This window comes from Sinohyriopsis cumingii, chromosome 9 (genome assembly GCF_028554795.1).
Source record: "Sinohyriopsis cumingii isolate HCF-2022 chromosome 9, ASM2855479v2, whole genome shotgun sequence".
Taxonomy (NCBI): domain Eukaryota; kingdom Metazoa; phylum Mollusca; class Bivalvia; order Unionida; family Unionidae; genus Sinohyriopsis; species Sinohyriopsis cumingii.
Window position 1 is genome coordinate 109,675,671 of NC_142969.1, and position 26,644 is coordinate 109,702,314.

Below are 26,644 nucleotides of genomic sequence, written 5' to 3' on the forward strand. Positions count from 1 at the left end.
AAAATAATAAAAAAAACACATTAGAAATATTACTTTATAACAAAGGTAAGACTTCCAAAATGAGAGAACTTTTCGTTCGGTTGTATTGTAATTCATTGATCCAGCAGGCAGTGCGATGGTACTCTGAACTTGAGTGTCTGTGGTTTTGCAGTGTAAATGTCAAGTGTACTCATGAATGCATGGATCAATACGTAACAGATGAAAATATTTCATCGGTTTATAAAGTCAACGAATTGTTCCAGGCAGAATATTTCAAATTACTCATTATAGTGCATTTCTTGTTCAATTCATTTAACTCGTGATTTGATGTGTGTGTGCGTGTGTGTGTGTGTGTGTCTGTGAGAGAGAGAGAGAGAGAGAGAGAGAGAGAGAGAGAGAGCGTTGAATTACATGACCTAAGGAACTGAAACTTTATAATGAGCCAAAGTCGCATATGATTTCTGTATCAAAAGGATTAGCTGAAAACCCACAGATATAGCCGTAAAATTTGAAATGACGATAGAAGGTAGGGTTGTTATTGCATGTTGATTTACAACTTGTCAAATATAAGATTTGATAATAAAAAATATGATGTGCAGATCGCTGAAAGGTCCATCCAACCGCCCCTAAGTCAATAGCCGCAAAAAGCAAGCACAAGTGTATAAAATGCACAATCATGTGTTGCGGACAGATTTGTCTGGAACAATTCCTTGATTTTATGAACCGATGAGATCAGACTCAAAACCGTCCATTCGTTTCTGGGCTGATTTATGGAACTACTGTATGCTTCAATCGTACATGACTGATTTAGTCTGGAATATTTCGCACCTTACATCGTAAAGGAAACAAGGTCAGTCATTGCATTTACTGTAATAAGTCTGACCTCTGGTATCTCGAATGTAAAGCAGTTATATTATTTCTAGTTTATTTCGAGCGAGGAAATGCGAGCGGAGACCGAAGGGTGCGACAGATTTCGTTAAGTACTTCATGTATTAATAATAAATATAATGATGACGATGATTACTGCCACTGTTTATTATTTTGTAGCACTAACATATCTACCATCTATCTTGGGGCCCCGAGTGGCCGAGTGGTCTAAAGCGCTCTCCGTCACGGATCACTGCCATCTCACCTCTGTCTGTGTGGGTTCAAGTCTCGGGCTCGACCAATGTGGATATGTGAGAAAACTTGCCGGTAGCTTCTCGTGGGCCAGTGGTTCTTTCCGGGGTTTTACCGTGGTCTTCCTCCACCATTAATACTGGCCGCCAGCCTATCTTGAGCTGAAAAAATGGCGTTAAACCCTATAACAACAACAACCATCTATCTTCATGTGAGTTTGGTTATCCCATCTTTAGTTTAGCTGGTACCTTAATATCAAGAATTATCTTTCTTGATATCATTCATTTCCAATAAACATATCACAATCTGACAGTTCTATCCAGTGTTACACAGAAGTGATATAATATATCACTAAAACTGCTTGTAAAAGCTGACAGATAAGCACTTACTAGTGCAGAGTACAATAATAAGCATGTCCTTAAGGTCTACATTGGGGCCCCGAGTGGCCGAGTGGTCTAAAGCGCTCTCCGTTACGGATCACTGCCATCTCACCTCTGTCTGCGTAGGTTCGAGTCTCGGATTCGGCCAATATGGGTATGTGAGAAAGCTTGCCAGTAGCTTCTCGAGGGTCGGTGGTTCTTTCCGGGGATTTCCTGGGTTCTTCCTCCACCATTAATACTGGCCGCCATGTATAGCCTATCTTGTGCTGAAAAATGGCGTTAAACCCTACAACAACAACAACAACAACAAGGTCTACATTACCTTGAAGTCATGGGGCCCCGAGTGGCCGAGTGGTCTAAAGCGCTCTCCGTTACGGATCACTGCCATCTCACCTCTGTCTGCGTGGGTTCGAGTCTCGGATTCAGCCAATGTGGGTATGTGAGAAAGCTTGCCAGTAGCTTCTCGTGGGTCGGTGGTTCTTTCCGGGGTTTTCCCTAGTTCTTCCTCCACCATTAATACTGGCCGCCATGTATAGCCTATCGTGTGCTGAAAAATGGCGTTAAACCCCTACAACAACAACAACAACCTTGAAGTCATTACACAATGTAGTCATACGCCTTCCAATGATTATATCAAAACCTATGCAATATAATTAATTGTAACTGACAGAAATACCCTGATTACATTATTGGAATTACAAAAGATACAAATGTTTAATTAACTACTAAAAGAACAAACAACTGAATTGTTTTTCATTTCATTAAGTTGACAAAAATGACAACGTTCAAAATATTAGATACATCTGTGGGTTTTCAGCTTATCCTTCACGGGAAGATACTGGTAAGCTTTCTCAGGTATGCACATTATTAACCCAGCCCGAAACTCGAATCCACGCAGACAGAAGTGAGATGGTAGTAATCTGGAACGGTGAGCGCTTTAGACCACTCGGGGCCCTACTGATTAGTTTTGAATTGAGCCCTCAAAAACCCATTTGCAAATTTGAGGTTACTCACTTGTAACATGGTGTGAAGACATATCTGGACATGAACTGTACGTTTACAAGGACTTTTTAGGACTACGTATCATAATTAGGCTATTGGGACTTGCTGAGTTATTGGCTAAAGAGTTGAAGAGAAATAAACTGCATATAAACAAATAAAAAAGAGCAAGCGTTCAATATTTTAGAAAATGAATTTAAACGTCACAAGCAAATATCAGATACATCGCTATCAAATTTGAGAGAACATAAAAATATTTAATCATGTTGGAATTAAAAATAAAACAAAAGATGACGAAATCGTAGAGGGTATATAAGTCTATTGATCGCCAAGAAGAAACAAACGAGTCCTTCGATGTGACGGACGCTTACTGGGCGAAAAATGTTTCCAGGAATTCAAGATAAGACCGTTCCTTTCTTTTAAGTGTCGAGTGTTGAAACCATCTCTGATATTCTTTTCCGATAACAAGATTTTAAATTCAGCTGATGTGCTGCGCATATTGGATGCAACTTAATACCAGTTTCATTTAGGACAAAGCAGACATCATTACAAGTCTTCTGGTGAAAACCCCAATTCATAATGAGCATCCATTCCGAGGGAGCAGTGGCTACAAGATTTGTAAGACAGTCGCTGTGGCAGATATATACTGGGTATACAACTAGCACCATTTTCCTTCCGGAACAGCTCGGCATCTGAAACGTCTATAGGTGAAAAGCTTATGTTGATACAGCCATCCATTTGGGAGCGGAGTAGAGATAACGTAATTTTTTCAAGATATGACATGCCAGTCCAAAGAAGTAGCAATTACAAGATTTTCGAGATGGCTGCTGTGAGAGCCATACTGAACGTCAGATTGGCACCATTTTCTTTAGGACCAACTGGACATCATAAGAAATATTTTGGTGAAAAACGTCAATCTTCGCTTTGTGCTCGTTTAGATTTGTGATAAAAACATTCTTAAGATGACGGCCATATTGGAAGTCATATCGGCACCATTTGTACTTAAGAACTAGACATCATAAGAAGTGTTCAAGTGAAAACCTGTTTTGTTTTGACCATCCATGTAGGGTGAACAGCGATAAAAAGACTATCCAGATGCCGCTGTGGCGGTCACATTGAACATCGATCAGATCGGCACCACTTTCATTTAGGACAAACTAGACATCACCAGAAATCTTTTAGTGAGAATCCTCTATTGATGAGGAGTAGCAATGACAGTTTTAAAGACGGCTGCCTTATTTGATATCCAAGCATCCGTCTTCATCTAGAACCAACTAGACCATGGGATGAATGTGTGTGTAAAGTGTCGAGTAATAGTCCAAACAGTTTAGGAGTAGCCATAACATACTTATGATAACGGACAGACGGACAGACGAACGACAAGCCATTCAATAAGCTCTACTGGACTATGACCAGTTGAGCCAGCAACAACACAAAGAACCCCCAAACCCCACCCCCCAACAAAACAGCAACAGTAGGTGTGTACCTGCAATACTGCTACTACTTCTCTGTGGTATTTTGTGTATACATTTTTCCAAGCCACGTATCAATTTGCCAAAAGAGAAATTTATTTATTTAAGAGTTTTGATTATCACAGATCAACTAAATTTAGAAAGCATCAGTAAAAATGTTTTTATGCTGAACAGGTGCATCAGTAACTTAAATCCCTGCCATCGTCCCCCTTCCCGCTCACTCCAAGAAGATTCAATGGTTGGTTCCCTACAGGTGTTGAAACGGGAATAAAAACACAAGGCCCACGTGAGCCTGATATCGACCGCCTGGCTCACGTCTTAACGACAACACCAATTAACAATTACAATTTTGTCCAAATTAAGGCTAGTTTTGTGTAGGCTGTAGATGAAAAACATTTGATTACAAAGCCTACTAATAGGCAATTTGTTTAACGGTTTGGATAAGGAAACACTTCGTTTAAAATGACAAATGAGTCCTGTGCAAATCACACCGGAAACATTTATTGTAGTTAAAGTTCTCAACATGTTTGTTGAATAAAAAAAAAGAAAGAAGCAAATGACTATTATGTCCATGAACAAAAAAGAAGCAAATGACTATTTTGTCCACGAACAAAAAAGAAGGAAATGACTATTTTGTCCACGAACAAAAAAGAAGCAAGTGACTATTTTGTCCACGAACAAAAACGAAGCAATTGATTATTTTGTCCATGATAAACCAAACATTCAATAGTTTTATTTGATATCGAAGTCCTACAAAATACATATAAAAGACTTGTTATCGTCCATTTGACTGAAATCTATGATACTAAATTACTTTTTAACAGCAGTATCGGAAATGGATTTCTGAGACATCTATGTTGTACAGGTTGTTTTAAAAAATTAACTTTTTTATTAAAAACAAAATAATGGTTTTGCAAGCAGTGTGCCGCAAAGGTCAGACAAGACATAAGTGTCCGGTCAGTCATCCGTCCGTATTTCTCACTGCCGACCATAGCACTCCCCCCCCCACCGTGATAACGATATTAATGTTGTTGTTTTTTTTAAATCACATACAAATATATACTAAATAAAAAGACCTGCTTACCCTAAGTTTAAAAGCAGTAAAAGTGGAAACATTTTTTGTTGTCTAAGCGGTGAAGCAGCTGTGAGAAAATGTAAAATGCATGTATTCTGTACCTGAATTTCTCTTTACATTGGTTTTTGAAAATCAGCACGAGGTCGTGATATCGCCCACCTGATTTTCATACTTGACATAGGACTATTCAAGCAGGCTTATGTAGTATTTTAAGAATAAATCATGGAAACTATCTTCCAAACCTTATATCGTGTAGACTGTACCCATATTACTATATTCTTATGAAACTTTGTTCCAAGGATAAAGGTATATTCAATACTTGTTACATACTCTTTTAATCTTACATGCCTGATATGGCCTTCGGTTTCAATTTGTGATTCCCCATCGCACACGTAAAATTTCAAAATCGCAGAACTGCTGTTATAACTTGAAATATTAAATAACAGTCCACTTGTAAAATATTGGGAACGATTTATACAGTCGAAATCATTCATAAATGCACGTTTGGGAGTTAAAGAATGCAGCCATATTGGGTGAAAATAACCATATTTGCCGCTGGGGATTATGGGAGAGTCCAGTAAGTAGCGACGAAACGTTTGTGTGCATTTCTGATATCTAGGCTGAGATCTTGTAGTTGAGGTGGAAAACAATACTGTGATGTTTTTTATTTGGATTTTTAACGTAGATTTAACAATTGTCCAGTCATATCGCTACGTTATATGCAGTGTTGTAGTTTATAGCGATGGGACATCTTTCCACAGACAAGTAGCATCGTGTCCCACGCAGTCACATGATCCTGACATCAGGCCAACCAGTTCTAACACTAACCTCTTTATGATGAGTGCCAAGCGAGGTAGCTGCTGATACAATTATCTTTATAAGTCTTTTAGTATGACTTGGCCAGGGTTCGAACCCGCGACCTCCCGCATAGGATATTGTGGACAGAATGTTTGACAATGAGTTCTCATAGGAGTTAGTGTACAAGATGACATCGAACAAGAGAACGAGAGTGAGTGGGTGAGGTTACACTGCCGCTGAAATATTGTCGTGAAATTTAAAGCAAAAATCATATGAAGTAAGAAAAACCCGGTGATTCATGTAAAAGATTCAAGGCATGGATAGAAATGCCACCCCAAACCCCCTTCCTGGAGAAATGTCAAGTCCGGATCATTTTTTTTTTTGGGTGTTTTTTTTGTTGTTTGTTTACATTCTACAATGTAAATCACATTTTAAAAAAAAACAAACTTAGCTGAAGTCCATTTCAGCCGCTGAGTTTCAAAAATAGGTTCTGCGGAATTATATATTTTAAAGAAGCAAGTTGAAGTAGAGGCACTTACAATTCAAAATTACTGAGGAATAGCATTTGTTAGTAGATCTGAAGATAAAACTGACAAACATCTGCAATATATAGAAAGACGAATCACAGAGAGTAGCATCTGTTTTCATTGAGATATATCAGATTTACATCCTGTTGCGATTTTTTTTCAACACTGGGGCACCTGAAGGGAACTGTATATTTACTCAATTCTTGCGACTGTTGGAGTAGAAAATAGAAGAAAACAGACCAATATTTGCAGCATTGTTTAGAATTTTCTCTTTAAAATATATCCAAATAAATATTAAAAATATCCAAATAAATATTATAAATATAGTCCGCATAATAGAGATAGAATCAGAGATTTCTTAAAATATATGCTTAAATTACTACTTTAAGTTTAACGCATCAGTAATTTCTTGTACTGAATGAAAACATAAAAACAGAGTTTGAATGAATAAAAAAGAATAAAATTTAATGTATTTAATTACTGTGAAATTTTGCCCTGATATATGCTTGGAAGTAAAGTGTCTATTTAGTAAGTAGAGCGTAAGAAAAAATGTCACTTTACTGATTACAACATACGTTCCATTCGAGAGGTAAGGAAAAAAATACAACTGGTCGTGATTAGCAGATTAAATCCATTATTATGTCACATAAAACATTTTAAAAAATGTAAAGCTAAAGAGTAAATCCATATCTGTAATTCAGATATGCCAATGACGCAACTGTACAGAATATATCGAGGCCTAACCACGATAACGTCCCTGTGAGATCCTTCACAAAACGCCAAATGCCAAGCTCATTTTTTTTCCAAGTTTGCATTAAAAACTTTTAAAAGAACGTTTGCTTCAAAGGGGGTTATGCAACACGTAAAAAAACACATAAGTGTTTTGAACCGATTCGGAGTAAAGAACTCGTTTGATATCTCGTATGAACATACGTTTCGGACTGACGACCTCGAAATTCAAACTCGTTCTTTCTGCCTACGGGGAACAAAATGCATATGTAGTTTTGTATACGTATAGTTGCTCGCTTATAATCATGCCATCAAAGATCGTGACGATTATCCCCCCTCCCGAAATAAAAAACAACCCGCAAATCATGTATGATCAGATACTGTACTTACACGAGATTTTGGTGATTTAAGCCTATTTGCCAAGTTTGATCAAAACTGGATCAGAAATACAGTACCTGGAGTAGTAGAAAGCATAGTTAATCACACACGAGATCCCGCGAATTGTCGAACTTATACGAGATTTTGATTATATAATCTATAGTTTTGATGTTTCTATCAACCGGTAAAATGCAAGATCATCTCATCAGCACGATCCAAGATCTTGATGATACAAGCCCACATTTAAAGTTTGATCAAAATCGATTCAGAAATCTGGGGTCCTGAGTGGTAACAATCTCAACCAATCAGAAACAACATCACCACATTAAATATGCGTGCATCTCCATCATTATATAACTTGTCTAATATATTGCGATATAAGCATATATTCTAGGTCCGATCAAAATGTTCATATGGATAACCTCCAGTGGCAACACGTTTAGCCAATCAACTGCAAGTCCAGCTCATCTGTATGCGTGGATTTCCCACATTATGGAACTCGCGCGAAATCTTGATCATACAAGCAGGTTTCAATACGTGACAGAACAGGTGCTCCTTATTATATTCTACGACAGCTTCTATAAAGACTGATTGATCATGTGAGAGAGAGAGAGAGAGAGAGAGAGCTAGCTTGCATTATGTGAGAAAGCTTATCTTCTTAAATAAAATGAAGGTCCATTTGATACTATCAAGCACATTTACATAAAATATAAGGGTGCAGTGAATGACTCACTCTGTACCTATATAAGGATTACGGTATTTGACATAAAGTACAAGTCACTAGACTATATTTTAATTAGAGTGTTAAATGTTTCTGAACACACGCCCACATGTAAATGCCTTATTTGGGCAAATAATAAATATAAAATTTTGGCATTTTAGCACTTTAAATCTATGTATTGTTAGTTTATCTTATCTAGGCATTATATGTACAGGAGTGTGCTGACGCCACACACACACACTCACGCACGCAAGCACACACACACACACACATACATACATGCCTACATACATACATACATACATACATACATACATACATACAATCAGACCCCCATATTCTCGAAACTTACCGAGCAAGAAATTCAAGTTCCATGTTCCAAAACATACAGTTTGTAAATTTAATTAGGACACAACTAAAATCACATAAGTCAATTTGTTTACAAACTTAGATCTTAATGTTACAAGTTCACATTTAAAGTTTGATCAAAATCGATTCAGAAATATGAGGTCCTGAGTGGCAACCAATCAGAAATAACATCACCACATTAAATATGCGTGCATCTCCATCATCATATAACTCGTCTAATATATATATATATATATATATATATATATATATATATATATATATATATATATATAGAGAGAGAGAGAGAGAGAGAGAGAGAGAGAGAGAGAGAGAGAACTAGCTTGCATTATGTGAGAAAGCTTATTTTCTTAAATAAAATGAAGGTCCATTTGATACTATCAAGCACATTTACATAAAATATAAGGGTGCAGTAAATGACTCTGTACCTATATAAGGATTACGGTGTTCGACATAAAGTACAAGTCACTAGACAATAGTTCAGTTAGAGTGTTAAATGTTTCTGAAGACACGACCACAGGTAAATGCCTTATTTGGGCATATAATAAATAGAACATTTTGGCACTTTAGCACTTTAAATCTTTGTATTGTTAGTTTATCTTAACTAGGCATTATATGTACAGGATTGTGCTGACGCCACACACACACACACACATACATACATGCCTACATACATACATACAATCAGACCCCCATATTCTCGAAACTTACCGAGCAAGAAATTCAAGTTCCATGTTCCAAAACATACAGTTTGTAAATTTAATTAGGACACAACTAAAATCACGTAAGTCAAATTGTTTTCAAACTTAAGTCTCTATCAGACTGCCAAATTTTGATGACGTATGGGCATCCCATACATGAAAATTAATTTATGGGTCTTTACAATGCTGGAGTTTCTTTTTCAAAAAGTTTCGAAAACAGTGCCAGTACTGCAAAATATGGATTTAAACCTGGCGACCGCCTGAAGGATAACGACTGTTTACATGTCAGCCAAAGGAAGTTAAACTTAAAAACACCCGGATGTAAATACCATCATTTAGTTAAAGCAGTTTCCTTAATCCTCGCGTGACTATCATACAAGATGAGCTAAAATCTAGTCAAGACCTGCACCAGTGATTATTGCCGATGGGTATCGCTCGTTTATCTTTTATTTTTATTTTCTTTATAAAATACACACATAAACCAGGCATGTGTAACCTAAGCGACCTGGTTTTAAACAATTATACTGAAAAAATCAGCATTAGACCCGCACCCTGCAGGTAAATGAATTTACCTGATCTAAACCGTTAAGGAAACACCTCGTGTGCAAAAAACTATACATGTATACGGATGTGACTGGTGTAAAGCAAGCAATGCATACCTTTGCGAGTTGTAAAATGTTCGTACGGAAGCAACAACCCAATATTACCTATATCTATTTCACCTGATCGGACTTAAAACCCCTCCCAACTGATAGTCTACAGTAACTATTATAAACAATACATGCTGGAAATACATTCAGATTCAAGTGGCTCCTTTTACAAGTACATTTTATTTGGAAATCTTTTATCATTACATCTAAACTTGTGATCATTTTAAAATTTGAAATCTGAACTTTTATTTGGTACGTCATGGCCAGTATTGTGAAAATATAATGTGAAACCACCAACCTGCCTACTGTGACAGAACATAAAAAAGCGGTATCAAACTGATAAATACTGCTCCGGTGGCCTAAGTGGTTAGAGCGTCTGCCTCGGATGCCGGTGGTCGCGGATTCGATCCTAGTCATATCAGAGACTTATAAAAATGGTACTAGCAGTTGTATCGCTTGGAGCTCAGCATTACGAGGTTAGTGTTTGGTCTGGTCGGCCTGGTGTCAGGATAATGTGACTGAATGGGACATGATACTACATATCTGTGTATGATGCCCCAGTGCTAGACATCACTATAAACTGCCACACTGCAGACATCGTAGCGATATTGAAATACTGTTAAAGCTATCTTAAAAATGGGAAGGTATTAAGCTGATAATGAACAAATTAAAGCCGCGGGTGACCAAGTGGTCTAAGGCCTCTGGTGACAGAGTGGTATAAGGCCCCAGTTTACCGAGTGGTCTAAGGCCCCAGGTGACCGGGCCGTCTAAGGCGCTTGCCTCTTCACATTTCACCACTGTCCGCGGGATTTTGTGTCTCGCCATGACCAGCTTGGATATGTGAGACACCTTGTCAGCAGTTCCGGATTCTTCCTCCAACAAATATACTGGCCGCCATGTATATCGTGTACTGAAAAATGGCGTTAAGAACAAACTTCAACATCATTGTTTATGAAATCTGCTTTACAAGTTATCATCGTTGTCCTCCTCTTGAACATACAGCCTGGCAAACTGTACAGGCTTCCAGCAATTCACAGGCTTCCATTGGTGAATGTCACAGGCTTCCAGCAATTCACAGGCTTCCATTGGTGAATGTCACAGGCTTCTAGCAAACCTAGGAGTGACGGACAGCAGTACACACTTCATGCATTCATGATTAACCGCAATCACACGAAAAGCATTATAATTATTTAATTCCTATACCCATTTACAATAAACCGATAACATGCCGAGCGTAACCTATCACAATGTATAGTCATTCATGTGGAAATTTTACCGTTGGAAGAAAATAAAAAAAATAAAAACAACCTTTATACCTACTTCCAACTGCATTGGTCACACGGGCCTTGGAAAATGGGTAGGTTGTTGTATTGTATATAGGTCAAGCAGTTGATGAATCAATGTGTTCATCAACATAAATACTTATGTTACCAATGCATAAAACGTAGGCCGTAGTGACCTCATTTGGTTATAAGGACGTTTCATTAACAGAACCATGCAATTAGTTTCATGACTGAAACAGCATCAAAGAAATGAACTTTCAACACAAAATGTGAACAAAGCCACTCAGCTAGAAATAAAGATCCCATTGACGAACTTGCCAAGATGCATTCACAAAAAACCTTCACAATTCGAAGTAGGTTAGTATTCATTTAACATACCAAAAACTGAGTGGCCATTAGCAATACAACATTCTGAACCAAAGCAAGTAAACGATGGAAAATAGGCCACAATGAGCCAGTTTTATTCTAAGAGTATTAGTAACTGAAACGAACATCACTGTCAATTTCATGATTACGGCATGAACAATAATGAGAAATGAACATAAAACACCAACTTGAAGCAAAGTTGGTGAAACATAAAATATAGTCGGTTTTGATCTACCGCTGAACTAAGGGAATAGTGCCAATACAACTCCATCGTTCATGATTTTTATATGCACAATGCATGCTTAAAATCGTCGTGATCTTGAGCTAAATACAATAACATAAACAACGCCAGTATATTGTCAAATATAGGTCACACTGATCTTAGGGTCGTACTCAGATTATGTATAAAAGCACTAAGTTTGAGGTGTACAGCAACTACTGGAAAAATGTCTCACTGAACCAAGGTTGGTGAAAAGAAAATGCTTATCACAGTGACCTATTTTTAATATAAGAGTGCAGTATATACCAAGACGCACCTTCCCACAATGGTTCATTGTTCCATGTATATCATTATTAAACAGTAGATAAAACACCAATGTGGTCCTGAGTACAATGCGAAAACAAGCCAGTAAAATGTTAAACATAGTTGACAAAGACGTTCTTTTCATGCAAGGGTATGGTACTAACATGAATACATATGTTTGTCTAGTTCGATTATTCTGGCACAAACAGTACTTGGGACTGAAACCAAGGCAGCGAATCATGGAAAATGGGTCATGGTGGCCTACTTCTGTGATGAAGGTGTAGTACTCATCAACATACATACCCTCAACAAATTGCACTAATCTTAGTATAACGTACGTGTACAGGGTGCTAAAATAAACTTTGGTTCTGATTTATTGTTGCTGTTGTTATTGTTATTGTGGGCTTTAACGTAATTTTTCAGCACACGATATGCTATACATGGCGGCCATTATTAATGGTGGAGGAAGAACCAGGGAAAACCCAGGAGAGAACCACCGACCCACGAGAAGCTACTGGCAAGCTTTCTCACATACACACATTGGCCGAATCCGAGATTCGAACCCATGCAGACAGAGGCGAGATGACGGTGATCCGAAACGGAGATCGTCTTAGACCACTCAGCCACTCGTCCCCCCCCTCCCCAATCCCAATCATATTTAGCACTGAGTATGTGGTTCTGATTTAAATTCCCAAAACTTAATATAAGCCCGTAAAATATGAAATGTAGGTCACATTTACTTTCTTTTGCCGTGCGAGTATGGTACTAATGGAGATGCATAAAATTGTCGATTTTGACTATCGTAGCATGAATGTAAGGCAGGAATATAGGGCACAGTGACCTACTTTTACGATGAAAGTGTATAACCTATCAAAATGCGTTCCCTCATCATGGTTAACGAATCTAGGTATAGCAGAAAATATGAAGGGTGAAAACTATTTGGCATAGACTCAATGTAAAAATAAGTTCCCAATTCAGTAACATGCAGGCCATAGCAGCAGTCTGTTGTGGTACTTGTAGATGCATACGATCATCCCAGTTTGATGAATCTAGCTTAAACAGAGATTGAGATATAAGCTTAAAACACAGATCAGTCGATAATGAAATATAGTGACCTACTTTTGTGAGTATATAGTATTACAATTGTTTGTATGCGTCATACGAATGACAATCCTATACAGTCGAGCTCATCAGTCAGACGAGGTCATGGATGAACGATATTATATTGTATAACACTCCCAACCCTCCACAACGGTGTGTGTGTGTGGGTGGGGTGGGGGGTGCATACATGTAGTACCCAGCTATTAACGATTTCTGATGTAGGCCAAAACATGTTTAGAGGTGCAATCGGGGCATGAGGGTGGAAGTGCCACCACCCCCACCCCCGTCCCTATGTGCGGGAGCCCATGCACCCAGGTCCCATAAACTGACACCCAATCTAAACACACTCCTAACCATAATGAAGCAATCTGCAAAACTGCGTGGACGCTGTTAATAGTATGTGACTATACATGCAGGAATGTGCTAGTTATGTACAAGTATGCTTGAATGTAGCTATACTGTGCTAGCTATGTACAAGTATGCATGAATGTAGCTATATTGTGCTACTTATGTACAAGTATGCAGGAATGTAGCTATAATGTGCCAGTTCTGTACAAGTATGCAGGAATGTAGCTATAATGTACCAGTTATGTACAAGTATACGGTTCAACTTGATGAAGGCATCAGTCATTGAATTCTCCGGAGGGGGTCATTTAATTCGGAGTTGAAATATATCTGTGCTCCTGAACAGAGATTCCTCTCAACTTGATAATGTACACACTGACTTCCTATGCGGAAAGGGGATGAGAGAAGGATAAAAATGAGAGATCTAAGTTTATGTTAATAGCTTAGAACGTCATTCGCCTACACACTAAGGCATCCCGATCAAATGGTCGGTTCCAAAGAGTTAAAAATAGACGAATCGATCGCACACAGTAAGATGTTAGATGAATGAATGGACCTGGTAAAATCAATCACAAAAACTCCCTGATAATGTGTTCCATTCCTCCATTAATTAATGCCCTTGGTTATATTTTCTTGCTTGACCTTGGATCTCTGAGTCACCCTGTAGCCGGTAATAGCTTTGTTTAAAGAGAATCCACGTGTGGTTATAAATGACCTATACACCGGTAAGCAGATCAGCTGTGTGTTTACGTACTATACAGGCGTTATGCAGACACTCCAGACCATTTGGCGTTTTCGTCTCTAACCGCATATTTATGCTACGCATGCATTTTTACAATCTGGCTGAGATTTTTTTTTTTCATTATTCGTCTGTGTAACCATGACAACGGCCAAGTAAAATAAGGACTACATAACTCTCAAGGAAGATGTACACGTTAAACCATTTCATGAAACTGGAGTGCGTGCTCGTTTAATACTGGTTCTAAGGGGGAGGGGGGAGGGGGAGGATACCAAAGCCGAGAACGTCATGAAAATAATCTTTAAACGGATATCTGTAACAAGATGCTACTCATAAATGCAAAGATAATATTTTATTTATAATGTACGCAAAGAGAAATAATACTTTCTTATACGCATGCAATGTGTAAAGTCGTTCCCATTCGTGACCATGGCAATCCGAAATGGATGCTTTTGTATTAAAATTGTGTCACGGTCCCGTTATCAATCATGTTTTAAGACACGTAGTTTGAACTAATAAAGGTAATAGTACATATGATTCAAATAATTATGTTGTTGTTTTTTATTTAATAAAAAATATTTTTAAAAACCATTTCATCTGCTCCTACCTAGTTGCGTTCATTCTCAAATTTTTCAATACAACTAATAGATGGTAAATAATTTTCTTCACTGGCATCAAAATTTACTGAATTTGACCTACTGAATTTGGCTTTGTAACGCTTTTCGTCAAATCAAATATTTAGTTCATTAAAAATGGGGGGGGGGGGGACGACTGCAGCCTCTGTTGGTGCACGTTACATGAAGCAAACTGGCCATTTTCTGTAGGTGAAATATACTAGTATAGTCCATGACCACAGAATGGTCATGCCAGTCGAATTTGTACTGAATATACATCCTGTCACAAAATTTCCACAATCAGGAATAAGCGACGCTCACACAGACCCCAACCAATAGCGGTTGTTACGACTCTGGCAATGGTCGCTCTGTAATTGCGGCTTCCACAGTAGATCTTTTCCACTCTGCATCCTAAATGATGGGTGTTACATGTCAAGTACGAAAAGGTAACGGTTAAACGAGGGGATACAATCCTCGTGTGCGAAGGGTTTACTTGCATAGCAGCGATATACAGTGAACGATTGGAGTACATTCTAGATTTGCAATGAAGACCGGGGGGGGGGGGGGGGATGCCCGAGGTCGCCGATAGGCAAAGACTGTCAAATTTTAGGAATTAAAAAGTTTGTGATAAGATACCCTTAATGATATTTTTTAATAGAACCAATAGGTCATTCGCTTTCGTATACATAACATAGGAACTTAATTGGGATTTTCAACAGCGATCATTTACCCTAGGAGGAAAAAGTAACTCAGTTCGAGTGAAGACTCGAGATATCGTTGCTTGCTTGACGCTATTGGTGCCACTCTACATTCAGTAATTATCACTATTACATATTTGTTAATGACAGCTTACTTGATATGATGCCTAGTTCTGTCCTAAATGAAACTGGTGCCGATCTAATATGACATCCATCTTCGAGAAGCAGCGATAACAAGATTTTCAAGATGGCACCATGGCAGTCATATTAAAAGTCAGATCTGCACCATTTTTATTTTCGATCAGCTTGACATCAACTATCGATCAACTAGGCATCAACTATCGATCAACTAGACATCCAAAGAGGTCACTCAGTGAAAATGGAGTGCTGATATGACCATTGTTTTCAAGACAAATAGTGATAAGATTTTCAAAATGGCCATTGTGTGCGGCAAACCGAGTGACTGAATGGCACCATTAGAACCAACTAAATATCATAAAAAGTTATTTAATAAAATCCCTATGATGATCAGATCCATCCATTGGGAGTGGATGGGTTGTGATACTATTTTCAAGACGGGTGCTGTTATGGCCACACAGGACAGAAGATCCGTACCATTTTCATTTAGGATGAACACATCATAATCATGTCTTCTAGTGAAAACCCATGTCAATATTACTTTTCATTCTGATGGATTAGCGATAATCAAATTCTTCAAGATGGTCACTGTGGCAGCCATATGGGATATCAGATCGGCACCAGTTTCATTAAGGAAACAACTAGGCATCATAACAAGTGTTCTGGTGAAACCCCCATGGCACAATTTTATACGGTTCTTGAGAAGCTAGAATAACAACATTTAATATATATTGGACATCAAATTGTAACTATTTTCATTTAGGAGCAGCTAGACATCACACGAAGTCATTTAATGAATGTTGATATGACCATTCATTCACGAGGAGTAACAACGACAGGATTTTTAGGATGGTCAATGTAGCGGTCATACTGGATGGTCAAGCAGCACCGTTCTCATTTATGACCAACTAGACTATGTGATGAATTTGTAAAAAAAATTAATGTCAATCCTCTTCTTAGTTCAGGAGAAGCGATAAACAACTTGTACTAACGGACGGACGGACGGGTAACAGACAAACGGACGATCCCATATGCTCTTCTGATCTATGAACAGAGCTAAAAACAAGAGTCCCTCAAAGGGAATGACACTCTAAACGGGCGAAAAGTGTTCAGGAATTGAAGATAAGACCATTTCTTCCTTTTAACTGTAGAGTGTTATCTCTGACATTCTTCAGCGATACAAGAGTTTCAAATCAGCTGCTGTGGAGGACATATGGGATGTCAGATTTACACCGTTTTCATTTAGAAAAAAGAAAACACCATTATGGGCATTTGGGTGAAAAAAACCCATGTCAAAATCATCCAGGGGTGGGGGTGGGGTGAGTAGTGGCAAGAATTTCAAGCCAGCCGTCTTGGCAACCATACTAGATGCAAGACTGGAAACGTTTTCACTTCGGACCAACTGGGTATCAAAAGAAATACTGGTAAAAACCCCATGGAAATAAAATCATCGATTTGGAAGGAGTAGACAACGCTATTTTCAAGATATGCTGGCCATACTGAGGGCTGATCATTTTAATTTTAGACCAACCCGACATAAAAGTAATCTCTGAATGAAAACCACTAGTCAAAATGAAAACCACTAGTCAAAATGAAAACCACTAAAATAAGAACCACTAGTCAAAATGAAAACCACTATAGTCAAAATGAAAACCACTAGTCAAAATGAAAACTACTAAAATGAAAACCATTAGTCAAAATGACTTTCTTTTTAAAAAGAGTAACGAACACAAGATTATATAGATGGCCATATGCTGCTGGTTCGATCAGCACCACTGTAATTGTGGTTCAACAAAACATTATAAGATGTCTTTTAGTGAAAACCCCATGTTGATATGACCATTGGTTCAGGACATGTAGTGTGTACAAGACATGATTCAAGCTGGCCATCGTGGCAGCCAAAATGGACATCTGCTCAGCATAATTTTTTTAGGACCAAATAATCATAACAGGATTCAAAGTCTTATGGTGAGAACAGCATGCCAAAATGGTTTTCCATCCAGAAAGGGCCGTGATACCAAACATTTTCAATATGACCTCATTTCGACACAATTTTCCCTTAGGACCAACATCAGAATTCCTTAAGTGAAAACCCCTAGTCATTATGATTTTCCGTTCAGGATGTGTAGCGATAACAAGATTTTCAAGAAAAAAAAGTAATCATACTGAATATCCCAACAGTCCCATTTCCACTGAGGACTTAGCAAACCATGAGACGAATATGTGTGTAAAGTTTCGTTAAAACGAATGTGTCAAGTTTCGTGGCGATCCTCCAATTAAGTTAGTAGAATTATCGAAATAATAAATTAAAAGTTTTCTTAACGCACGGACGTACGACGGACAAAAGACCATCCCATACACTTTTCTGGCCCATGACAAGCACAGCTAAAATATTTATCCTCGCCAGTCATGTGTCTGTCATCTGAAAACAGACGAATATTCAAAGGACATTTTCTTTCCCTACACCGGATACATTTCAATGTGTGATACTAACAATATATTAACGTGTGGCGAAGGCACGAGTTAAAATATATAGTTTTTGGTACCACCAGAAATATATCTGGTTATAACGAAGGAAAAGAAAATTGTTTCCTTAATTACTAAACCTGCTCCAGAATAGAGGTTTAGAAGATTAAATTTGCTCTTGGCAAACATTCACCCTCACCCCCTTTTCCAAAATTCATCTCACATTCATAACCTGACTATATAAATATACGTGACTTAATAAAGCGATATGATTGGGTTGACATAATCAAGCGATATGATTGGGTTGACATAATCAAGCGATATGATTGGGTTGACATAATAATAATAATAATAATAATGAGGACTTTGTATAGCGCCTAATTTTTAGAAGCTCTAAGCGCTTTACAACATTAGACAAGACATATAAGATAAAAAACATATAATGATATGATTACAAAAACAAACACTATGAAATTAGAAAAATATGATTACAAAAACAAACACTATGAAATTAGAAAACATAAAAAAAACATGCTGCGAATATTTAAGGTAGGAAACATTAGGTCTTTAAGTTTGTTCTTGCAGTCGAAATAAGTGAGTTTTGAGAGCACTTTTGAATGGGATCACCGTGTCTTTGTATCTAAGTTCAGTGGGCAATTCATTCCAAGTTGCTGGGCCCTTTATTGACATAATAAAGCGATATGACTTGGTTGACATAATAAAAGCGAGGGGCCACGAGTGGCCGAGTGGTCTAAAGCGCTCTCCGTTACGGATCACTGCCATCTCACCTCTGTAAGCGTGGGTTCGAGTCTAGGATTCGACCAATATGGGTATGTGAGAAAGCTTGCCAGTAGCTTCTCGTGGGTCAGTGGTTCTTCTTGGGGATTTCTCGGGTTCTTCCTTCACCATTAATGCTGGCCACCATACATAGCATATCGTGTGCTGGAAAATGGCGCTAAACCCTACAACAACACAATAAAGCGATATGATTGGGTTGACATAATCTGTCACAGTCAAAATTACATTTTTGTCATTTTGCAAACTATTTGACCCTATCAGAAAACCATGCAAGTTCGATTTAGCAATGCAACGGGCTTTTGTTATGTGGTCAAACGGGTAAAAGGAAAAAAAACTTCAGCGAAATGCTAACGGCTTCTGGTCAAATTTCATTACCAAAGATTAATTTACATGTCTGAAATTTAAAGTAATTCCTATTGATCTGTACTAGCTCACAATTAACTCTTTTTTTTCAGATACAAATTTTGAAGGCAATGAAATGTCGCATGACATTATGGAAAATTATAAGACTGCAAATTTGCTAAAGCTACGTTAAAAAAGTCAAACAAAAAAACCCAACCCACCCGCACACACTATGGGAAATCTTACATTTTCACATGTGAAAATGTAAAGATATAAATACTGGAATGAACAAATATGGAAATTATTTCGCCAATACATCTTTATATTTCACACATGAGTACATAAAAAAAAACATGGCGATTTATATTCTGGTGCATTAAGATCACTTTACTAATTGTCTTTTCAAATTGTCCAAGCATGTTCTACATAAATAGTAGAGAGGTTAATAACAAGGTCATTGTGACTTTTCCCTGTAAGGAGACATATCAGATGGCTGATGGCAGATTTTTCTTTTCCTCATAACATTTCTACGACATGAAATACCATTTCTACGACATGAAATACCATTTCTACGACATGAAAAAGCTCTTATCTCCCTTCAATGAAACTACCACTTTTTAAAATGTGATCAAGTATAATTTTGATCACAAACTTGCTGGTTAAATATATAGTTTGTATTAATATGCTTATACCTGTGACAATATAATCCCACTTGTATCTGTCGACTGAAGCAAGTCTGTGTTATACAATAATGGACTAGGGTGATCTCCGTTCTTGGGACAACAGTGAACGACTATCGTTAAATCGAGAACTTGTAGCTGTAGGAATAAAAATACAATTTATAGGTTTTTGTCGTTCGCTTCACATAAGAAGCCAAGCACATGCCATTGAAAGCCGATAACTGTGGAGAAATTCAAGATGGTGAAGCAATAGAAAATGCGTTGGCAATCAATAAATAGCATAAAATCACTTATTTCCAGCTGTGTCGCCACCGTTTTCTTTAACTGTGTTAGTCACAACCATGTCAACGAAAGAAGTCCCGAGTATTTTTTAAAGTTACACTATGTAGTACTGTAATTTACAGCTTTTATGTGTGGGAAGAGGGGTACAGTAAGTTATAGCGAAATCGTATTGTCAAGCTCTGTGTGTGTGTGTGTGTGTCCGTTCGTGATATATACTTTGCTTTAATGAAAGTTTGATCTTATCCTTTTTTACCGTTATTTTACATTTGTAATAAACTCGCTTTCATGTCGTTGAGCATACACCTATTTTAGACTGCATTTATATAACAGATAACGGGGTGGGGTGGGTGGAACTATAGTTGGTAATAAAATATACCTATTTATTAATCAGGCTTTAAATACCCAACACATTCTTAGTTTCAAAAACATTTATTTCCTACACGAGATACACCAAAGAGAGAAATTAAGGAACCTTACACATTCACTTGGTAGCAACGATGCTGAGTTGAGTTATAATTTGGTAAGATATGGGTATATTTGTTTACACTTTTTGCATGATATTTGTGTATACACGTAAACTGTCGCACCTGCAAAATTGTGCAAATGATTCCTGTAATTTGATTTTGATGACCTTGAAGTAGAATATCTAATGTCCATGTGCTGACAATAATGCTCCATCTGGGAGGAATAATGAACTGATAGCAATCAGATGTATTTAATACATCTATTTAACAGTAGTTTCATATATACATATTAAAATATTATTATTATATTAAAACAGGACAGGCTATATTAAAATATAGTGAACTGAGCGTTAGACACTAGTTGTAGGTCCGTGAAAATTCTCAGATTGGTACTATCGCATATTCTTGTTTTGGCACACTTTAAGCGGCAGTTCAAACAGGTCCCAGACAACCAAACCCCACGTTTATTGCACATTTGACAAGTTATACGTTTCAAGTTATAAGTAATCAGATGATAAACTTTTTTCTATTGCTCTACATCAAGCAATATCTATCCCGAAATCAAAATATCATCAACATTCGACTAAATTAAAAAGGAAAATATTACTCAATTCCAGGATGAGTTTTAAAACATATCTATAGATAGTCAGGCATACCAGGCATCTACTTTACAGCAGAACACATTTGTTGTTTCTTCTTCATGTTAGCATTGCTAAGTTAGTATCTACAATCATTTCTGTTTCAAAACGAATCCGAGATTTATGATAAAGACATTTTCTCCTAACATGTGTTTCATGTAGTGCTAATATTAACACATGAGCTTTCCAGATTTCCAGTCGTGGTCATAACAACGTAACTAGCAAAATGGTATTTGTATAAACAAGATAGATATAAATATCAAAACTGTACAGTTCAAAAAATTGCACTGCATAAATAGGCATCTATCATATTATCAACCGAACCAAACCCAGCCTTACCAAAGTATCCGTTCCATTAACGCATAGTAAAATACAAGTATGCTGCAGGACAGGAAATGTCGGCACGTTCGAAAATGTTTGAAACGTGATGTTATATAGCGGTAAAGTACAAAAGATCAATTTTTTATGTAAATAAAGCATCTCTGACACAATGAAAGTACAGCCATACAACTGAGCAATCTTTCAAAGCACCCCACCCAGCCCCATTGATATATAATGACTGAGAATGACAATAAAGCATAGCGACAATTTAAACAAGCACTCGTGACTTCTGTAATTGCCATAGTTGTGACTAATAAAACGAAAATACCGGTTACGACACTGCTAAAAAAAAAATTATTTTTCTTTATTGCCATTTTTTTAAATTAGATTTTAACTGTAGATGATAAGATCATTTAAATTTGGGGTTATTTTTAAATTACCATTATTTTTTTTAATTTTTTTTTTTGCATTTTGTTTTACTTCTGCCATTTTCTCACAGGTATGGCCATACAATGGTACGCGTCTGGCCTCGTGTGCAGCATCATGGGAGGCCAGAATACCAAGCTAGCGTTTTGCGGAGAGCATTTGAACAAAAGAGTCCGAGCGTAACTCAACGAAGTGGACAAAAGCAGTATTGAGTGTAGTTCCCAGTGGCTGCGAACTGCATCCAAAATGTATTTCATGACTTAACAGAAAAGGCCGAGGTTGTTTAGCTTGGTAGTGTGGTAAAATACTGTTCTATTGACTCTATCGTGAATTGAATCACGCACTATCATCCAGAAATAACACATTTGCAGCACAAGGAGTGCATAGTAAACTTAACTTAACCTTCATGTATATATCGGTGTCTTGAACGTCTAAAGTATGGAATTCATTACAATCTCCTCATGGCGGCAATTTCTATAGTTCAAACAACGTTTGAAAAAAATTAGATTATAACTACAGATGATTAGGGATCGATCGAGCTTGGGATGTTTTGAAAATAATTCAGGCCCTCATAAAGCTCCATGGAATAATTCCTGTTCTGACCCACATAACCTGTTAATATTAGCTAAAGAAAGGCAACAAGAAAATCTTTCGACAAAATATATTTTTTTTTTAAATCCAAGATCTAAAGAAAACACCACACCCACCCACTATTTTGAAAACAAAATGACCAGTCATTAAACATTATGAACTATTTTCTATATTCATATTTCAGTCTTTACTTTAATTTTGTCTACAGTAGTTTCATCAATGTTTTTTTTTTCTTTATCTTTATTTTCATATTTTTCTCTTGTGTTCTTTTATACTGCATCACTTTCTCAAAATATTTTTCCTTTTTTCTTCTTCATCTATTTATAGAAATGTACTGTTTTCTTCGCCTGTAAAAAAACACCACATATTGTTAGCTACGATGTCGTAGCCTCAACAGGATTTGTTTTATATATATATATATATATATATATATATATATATATATATATATATATATATATATATATATATATATTATTTGCATTGTTTGTGAGTTTTATTTTATCTTTTTTGATATTACATTATATGGTATGGACGACTGTATTTGGACTTGGCCTTGTCCACAATCGAGTTCCTTTTCGATCTGACCCGAATCTGTACACATCTAATGCATACCAACTTTTGTTTCTCTATGGGCATGGTTTACAGTATTAGGACTGCATTCTTTGCCCGAGTCACTGACATTGTGTTTACCATGTTCTTTATTATACCTTTAGAAATACACTTCATGATATTAACTAAGATCTTATCTTGTAAACATTTGGTATGAATTATTATTTTCATAAAATGCTTATTGTGACATGAGGTCATGTAGATGACTATATAATACTGTTTTTCCATACAGAATCTATTCGTGCTTTAAGAGCTTAAGGCAGAAACATTGTTGTGTCCAGTGTTTCATTCAGGCTGGAATTTATTTATTCTAATTATGTATTCGCTGGAAATAAATAGCGATCATCATCTAAACTTATATTCTGGGAAAGATACATTAATTGAAAATTATGATGTATAAATAAAGATTTATTCTCGGACTGTATTATTCTGACTCTTCAAAAGACTGTTGGCACATCACCACGGCACGGGCAACCACAGACACATCAACACTTTCATCGTTGAATTTATTTTGTTAAAAGTTTATTCAGATTTTTAATAATTAGGAGAGAGCGAGAGAGAGAGAGTATACACATGAATATGACCCTCGGGTCTGTAATCATACTGTTCGGCCCTCGAGTCTGTAATCATACTATTCGGCCCTCGGGTCTGTAAATTAGACTATTCGGCCCTCGGGTCTGTAATTAGACTATACGACCCTCACAGTGTTACGAACTGATGAATATTATATATAATGAAAATAAGTATGTGATATGAAATAATTACTATCTGAAACAGATATTTCTTTAGAGGGATATCTTGCGCAGAGATTTTTCTTTGGAATTTAGAATGTAAACAGGAGCAAGTGACCTTTATATAACGAGTCTATAATCAAGAGCGATTTCTCGATATTGGCAACTAAATCATGCAATAATTTTTTTTCCCCAAAACTTTGTTTTATTGTCAATTAGTATATATTGCATGAGTAAACTCGGTAAAGCTGGGGGGGGGGGGGGGGGGGAGAGGGGTGCACGGAATGTATTGCTACGCCACTGTCTCTGGACGCATCACTGATGCTCATCTATAATGTGAAGGTTGCTTATTTATACTTGTTTACAAGAAGTTCTGAAATGACAATTTGTTGGGACCGAACCGGTGGCCTAAGTAGTTAGCGCGTCCGTCTCGGATGCAGCAGATCGAAGGTTCGAACCCCCAGCCGAGTGATATCGAAGACTTACAAAAATGATACCAGCAGCTGTCTCTATTGGCGCTCAGCACTAAGAGGTTAGTTTTAGAACTGTTCGGCCTGGTGTCGGGATAATGTGACTGGGTGGGAGATGATGCTACATGTCTACGGCATGATGCCCCAGTGCTAGACATCTCTATAAATTGCCCACTGCAGACATCTTAGCGATATGACTTAAAAGTTGCTAAAGCGACGTTAAAAATCTAAATCACACACACACACACTTTGCCAGTGTTATATCGAGAACAGTCGGTGCACACAGGTATGCCATAGTGAAAAGCCGCAATTTTCTTTTGTGTGCATTTGTTTTATTTATCGTTACGAAATCAATATAGCCGACGCCTCAATTAGGTAGCGGGTAGTAGTTTCATAAAAAAAACCACCTTTTATGTGACTTGTTCAACAATTATTGATAATAATTAAATATGTGCATTTAACTGCTAATTAAGTGTATCCGACTTGTTTTGTTCTTGTCAGGTATGTCAACTTCCCATATGTTCAACTCTGCAGTTCTTTCTTATTTTGGAAGCAGTGTCATGCATAAGATGAGACATTTTCTATTTGCAGTATGCACGCTGCAAAGTGTTGGCATACCAAAATGCTACTTTCATGTACTGTGACATTTCTATGCATGTGGTTTTATAGAAATCTGATAGCTGATCAAAATGGCGTCTCCATTATACTCGAAACATGTGCCATAACTAGTCCAAAACACACTAACTCTAGCAGTTATTAGAATGAATAAAGAACACTAATTATGGCAGCACTGGCAAAACCAGGTTCTGAACGTAGGGAAAAAAAATGTTATAAAAGTAAAAACAGCTATCGGCTCGTCTTGCCTGCTTCCAATTTACCATATCAGTCCATCAATTTAAAATGACCAAACATACATGCGCATCTGGGAAACAAAACCCAAACAGTGTGCGCTACAACCCAAATTACACCTATCATGCTTGCCAGTGATGAAGATCTGGGAATATCGTTTAATCCAACCCTATACGAAGTTCGAAACTAGGGAGCGGCAATGCAAGTAAAATGTATCTAAAAATGACAACTATTTGCAATTGCATCAAGCTGTTTAATACACAATACTTTTTCAAAACTTTCACAAAGAGTTGTGATGTGATTTTTATTTTTAACGTAGCTTTAACAATTTTTCAGTCATATCGCTACGATGTCTGCAATATGGCAGTTTATAGTGATGTCAAGCACTGGGGCATCATGCCGCAGACATGTAGCATGATGTCCCACCCAGTCACATTATCCTGACACCAGGCCGACCAGTCCTAACACTAACCTCTAAATGCTGAACGCCAAGCGAGGCAGCTGTTAGTACCATTTTTTAAGTCTCTGGTATGACTCGGCCGGGGATCGAACCCACGACCTCCCGCATCCGTTCACAAAGAGAAAGAGCAAGCATCTGTACTGTAGGCATGATTGTCTTAAATGACATTTGGACACGACAAATGAATGTGTAATTTAGGGCTCCGGTGCATACCATTCCTGTACTATTTGTTTCCATTAACGTGTCAAGTCATTAATGATATTCGTCTGTTTTAATTTATTGTAGCTATCCAGAATTATTTTCCTTTTTGACCTCACTGGTGTGCGCTCTTTCTTTCAGTGTTAATATTTGACAGGTTGTGATGCGGCATCAAATTTGTGCATAAAACCTGACCCCTTCCACACTTAAGCTATGACTTACCCTCACTCGACCTCCTTCGGCTATTTCTGCGAGTCAAGAGGATGCCTCGGATGATTGCCGGCGCAGTAATTTACAGAAAGAAAAAATCATTCATTTGCTCGGCACTTATTTCTCTGCAAACAAGAAACTCACTCTATTCTAACTATCTCGGCTATTTCTACAACTGGGTTGACTGTACGACTAACCTAGAAATAACGAATATAAAAACAAAAAGTTCAATAGTTCGTAACTTCTTTGTCAACCTTGTTTCGTAAATAGCCGAAGTATTCTGAATGGTTGCTACTGATACAAATTCAAGGTATGCGCCTTATGACGGACCTCGAATGTGTAGGATTGATCGACAGGTTACAAATGCAAAAGAATTTGTAACTTCTCTCTCAATCCTTGTTT

The 26,644-nt window shown here is 37.3% G+C and overlaps 1 protein-coding gene across 3 annotated transcripts in view; it reads right to left on the reverse strand.

Annotated features, from left to right (window-relative positions):
* Positions 1-26,644, reverse strand: part of LOC149792459 (uncharacterized) — a 75,501-nt gene that overhangs the window by 35,878 nt on the left and 12,979 nt on the right. Inside the window, exons 2-3 of one of the 3 annotated variants that reach the window (XR_016423571.1) lie at positions 20,003-20,128; positions 18,959-19,132 (exon numbers count right to left, since the gene is read on the reverse strand). The exons of 1 other annotated variant lie outside the window; for it this stretch is intronic. The gene's annotated coding sequence lies outside the window, so the exon portion shown is untranslated. The remainder of the gene's footprint in view (positions 1-18,958; positions 19,133-20,002; positions 20,129-26,644) is intronic. One more of the 3 variants, XR_016423572.1, reaches the window with a different exon arrangement.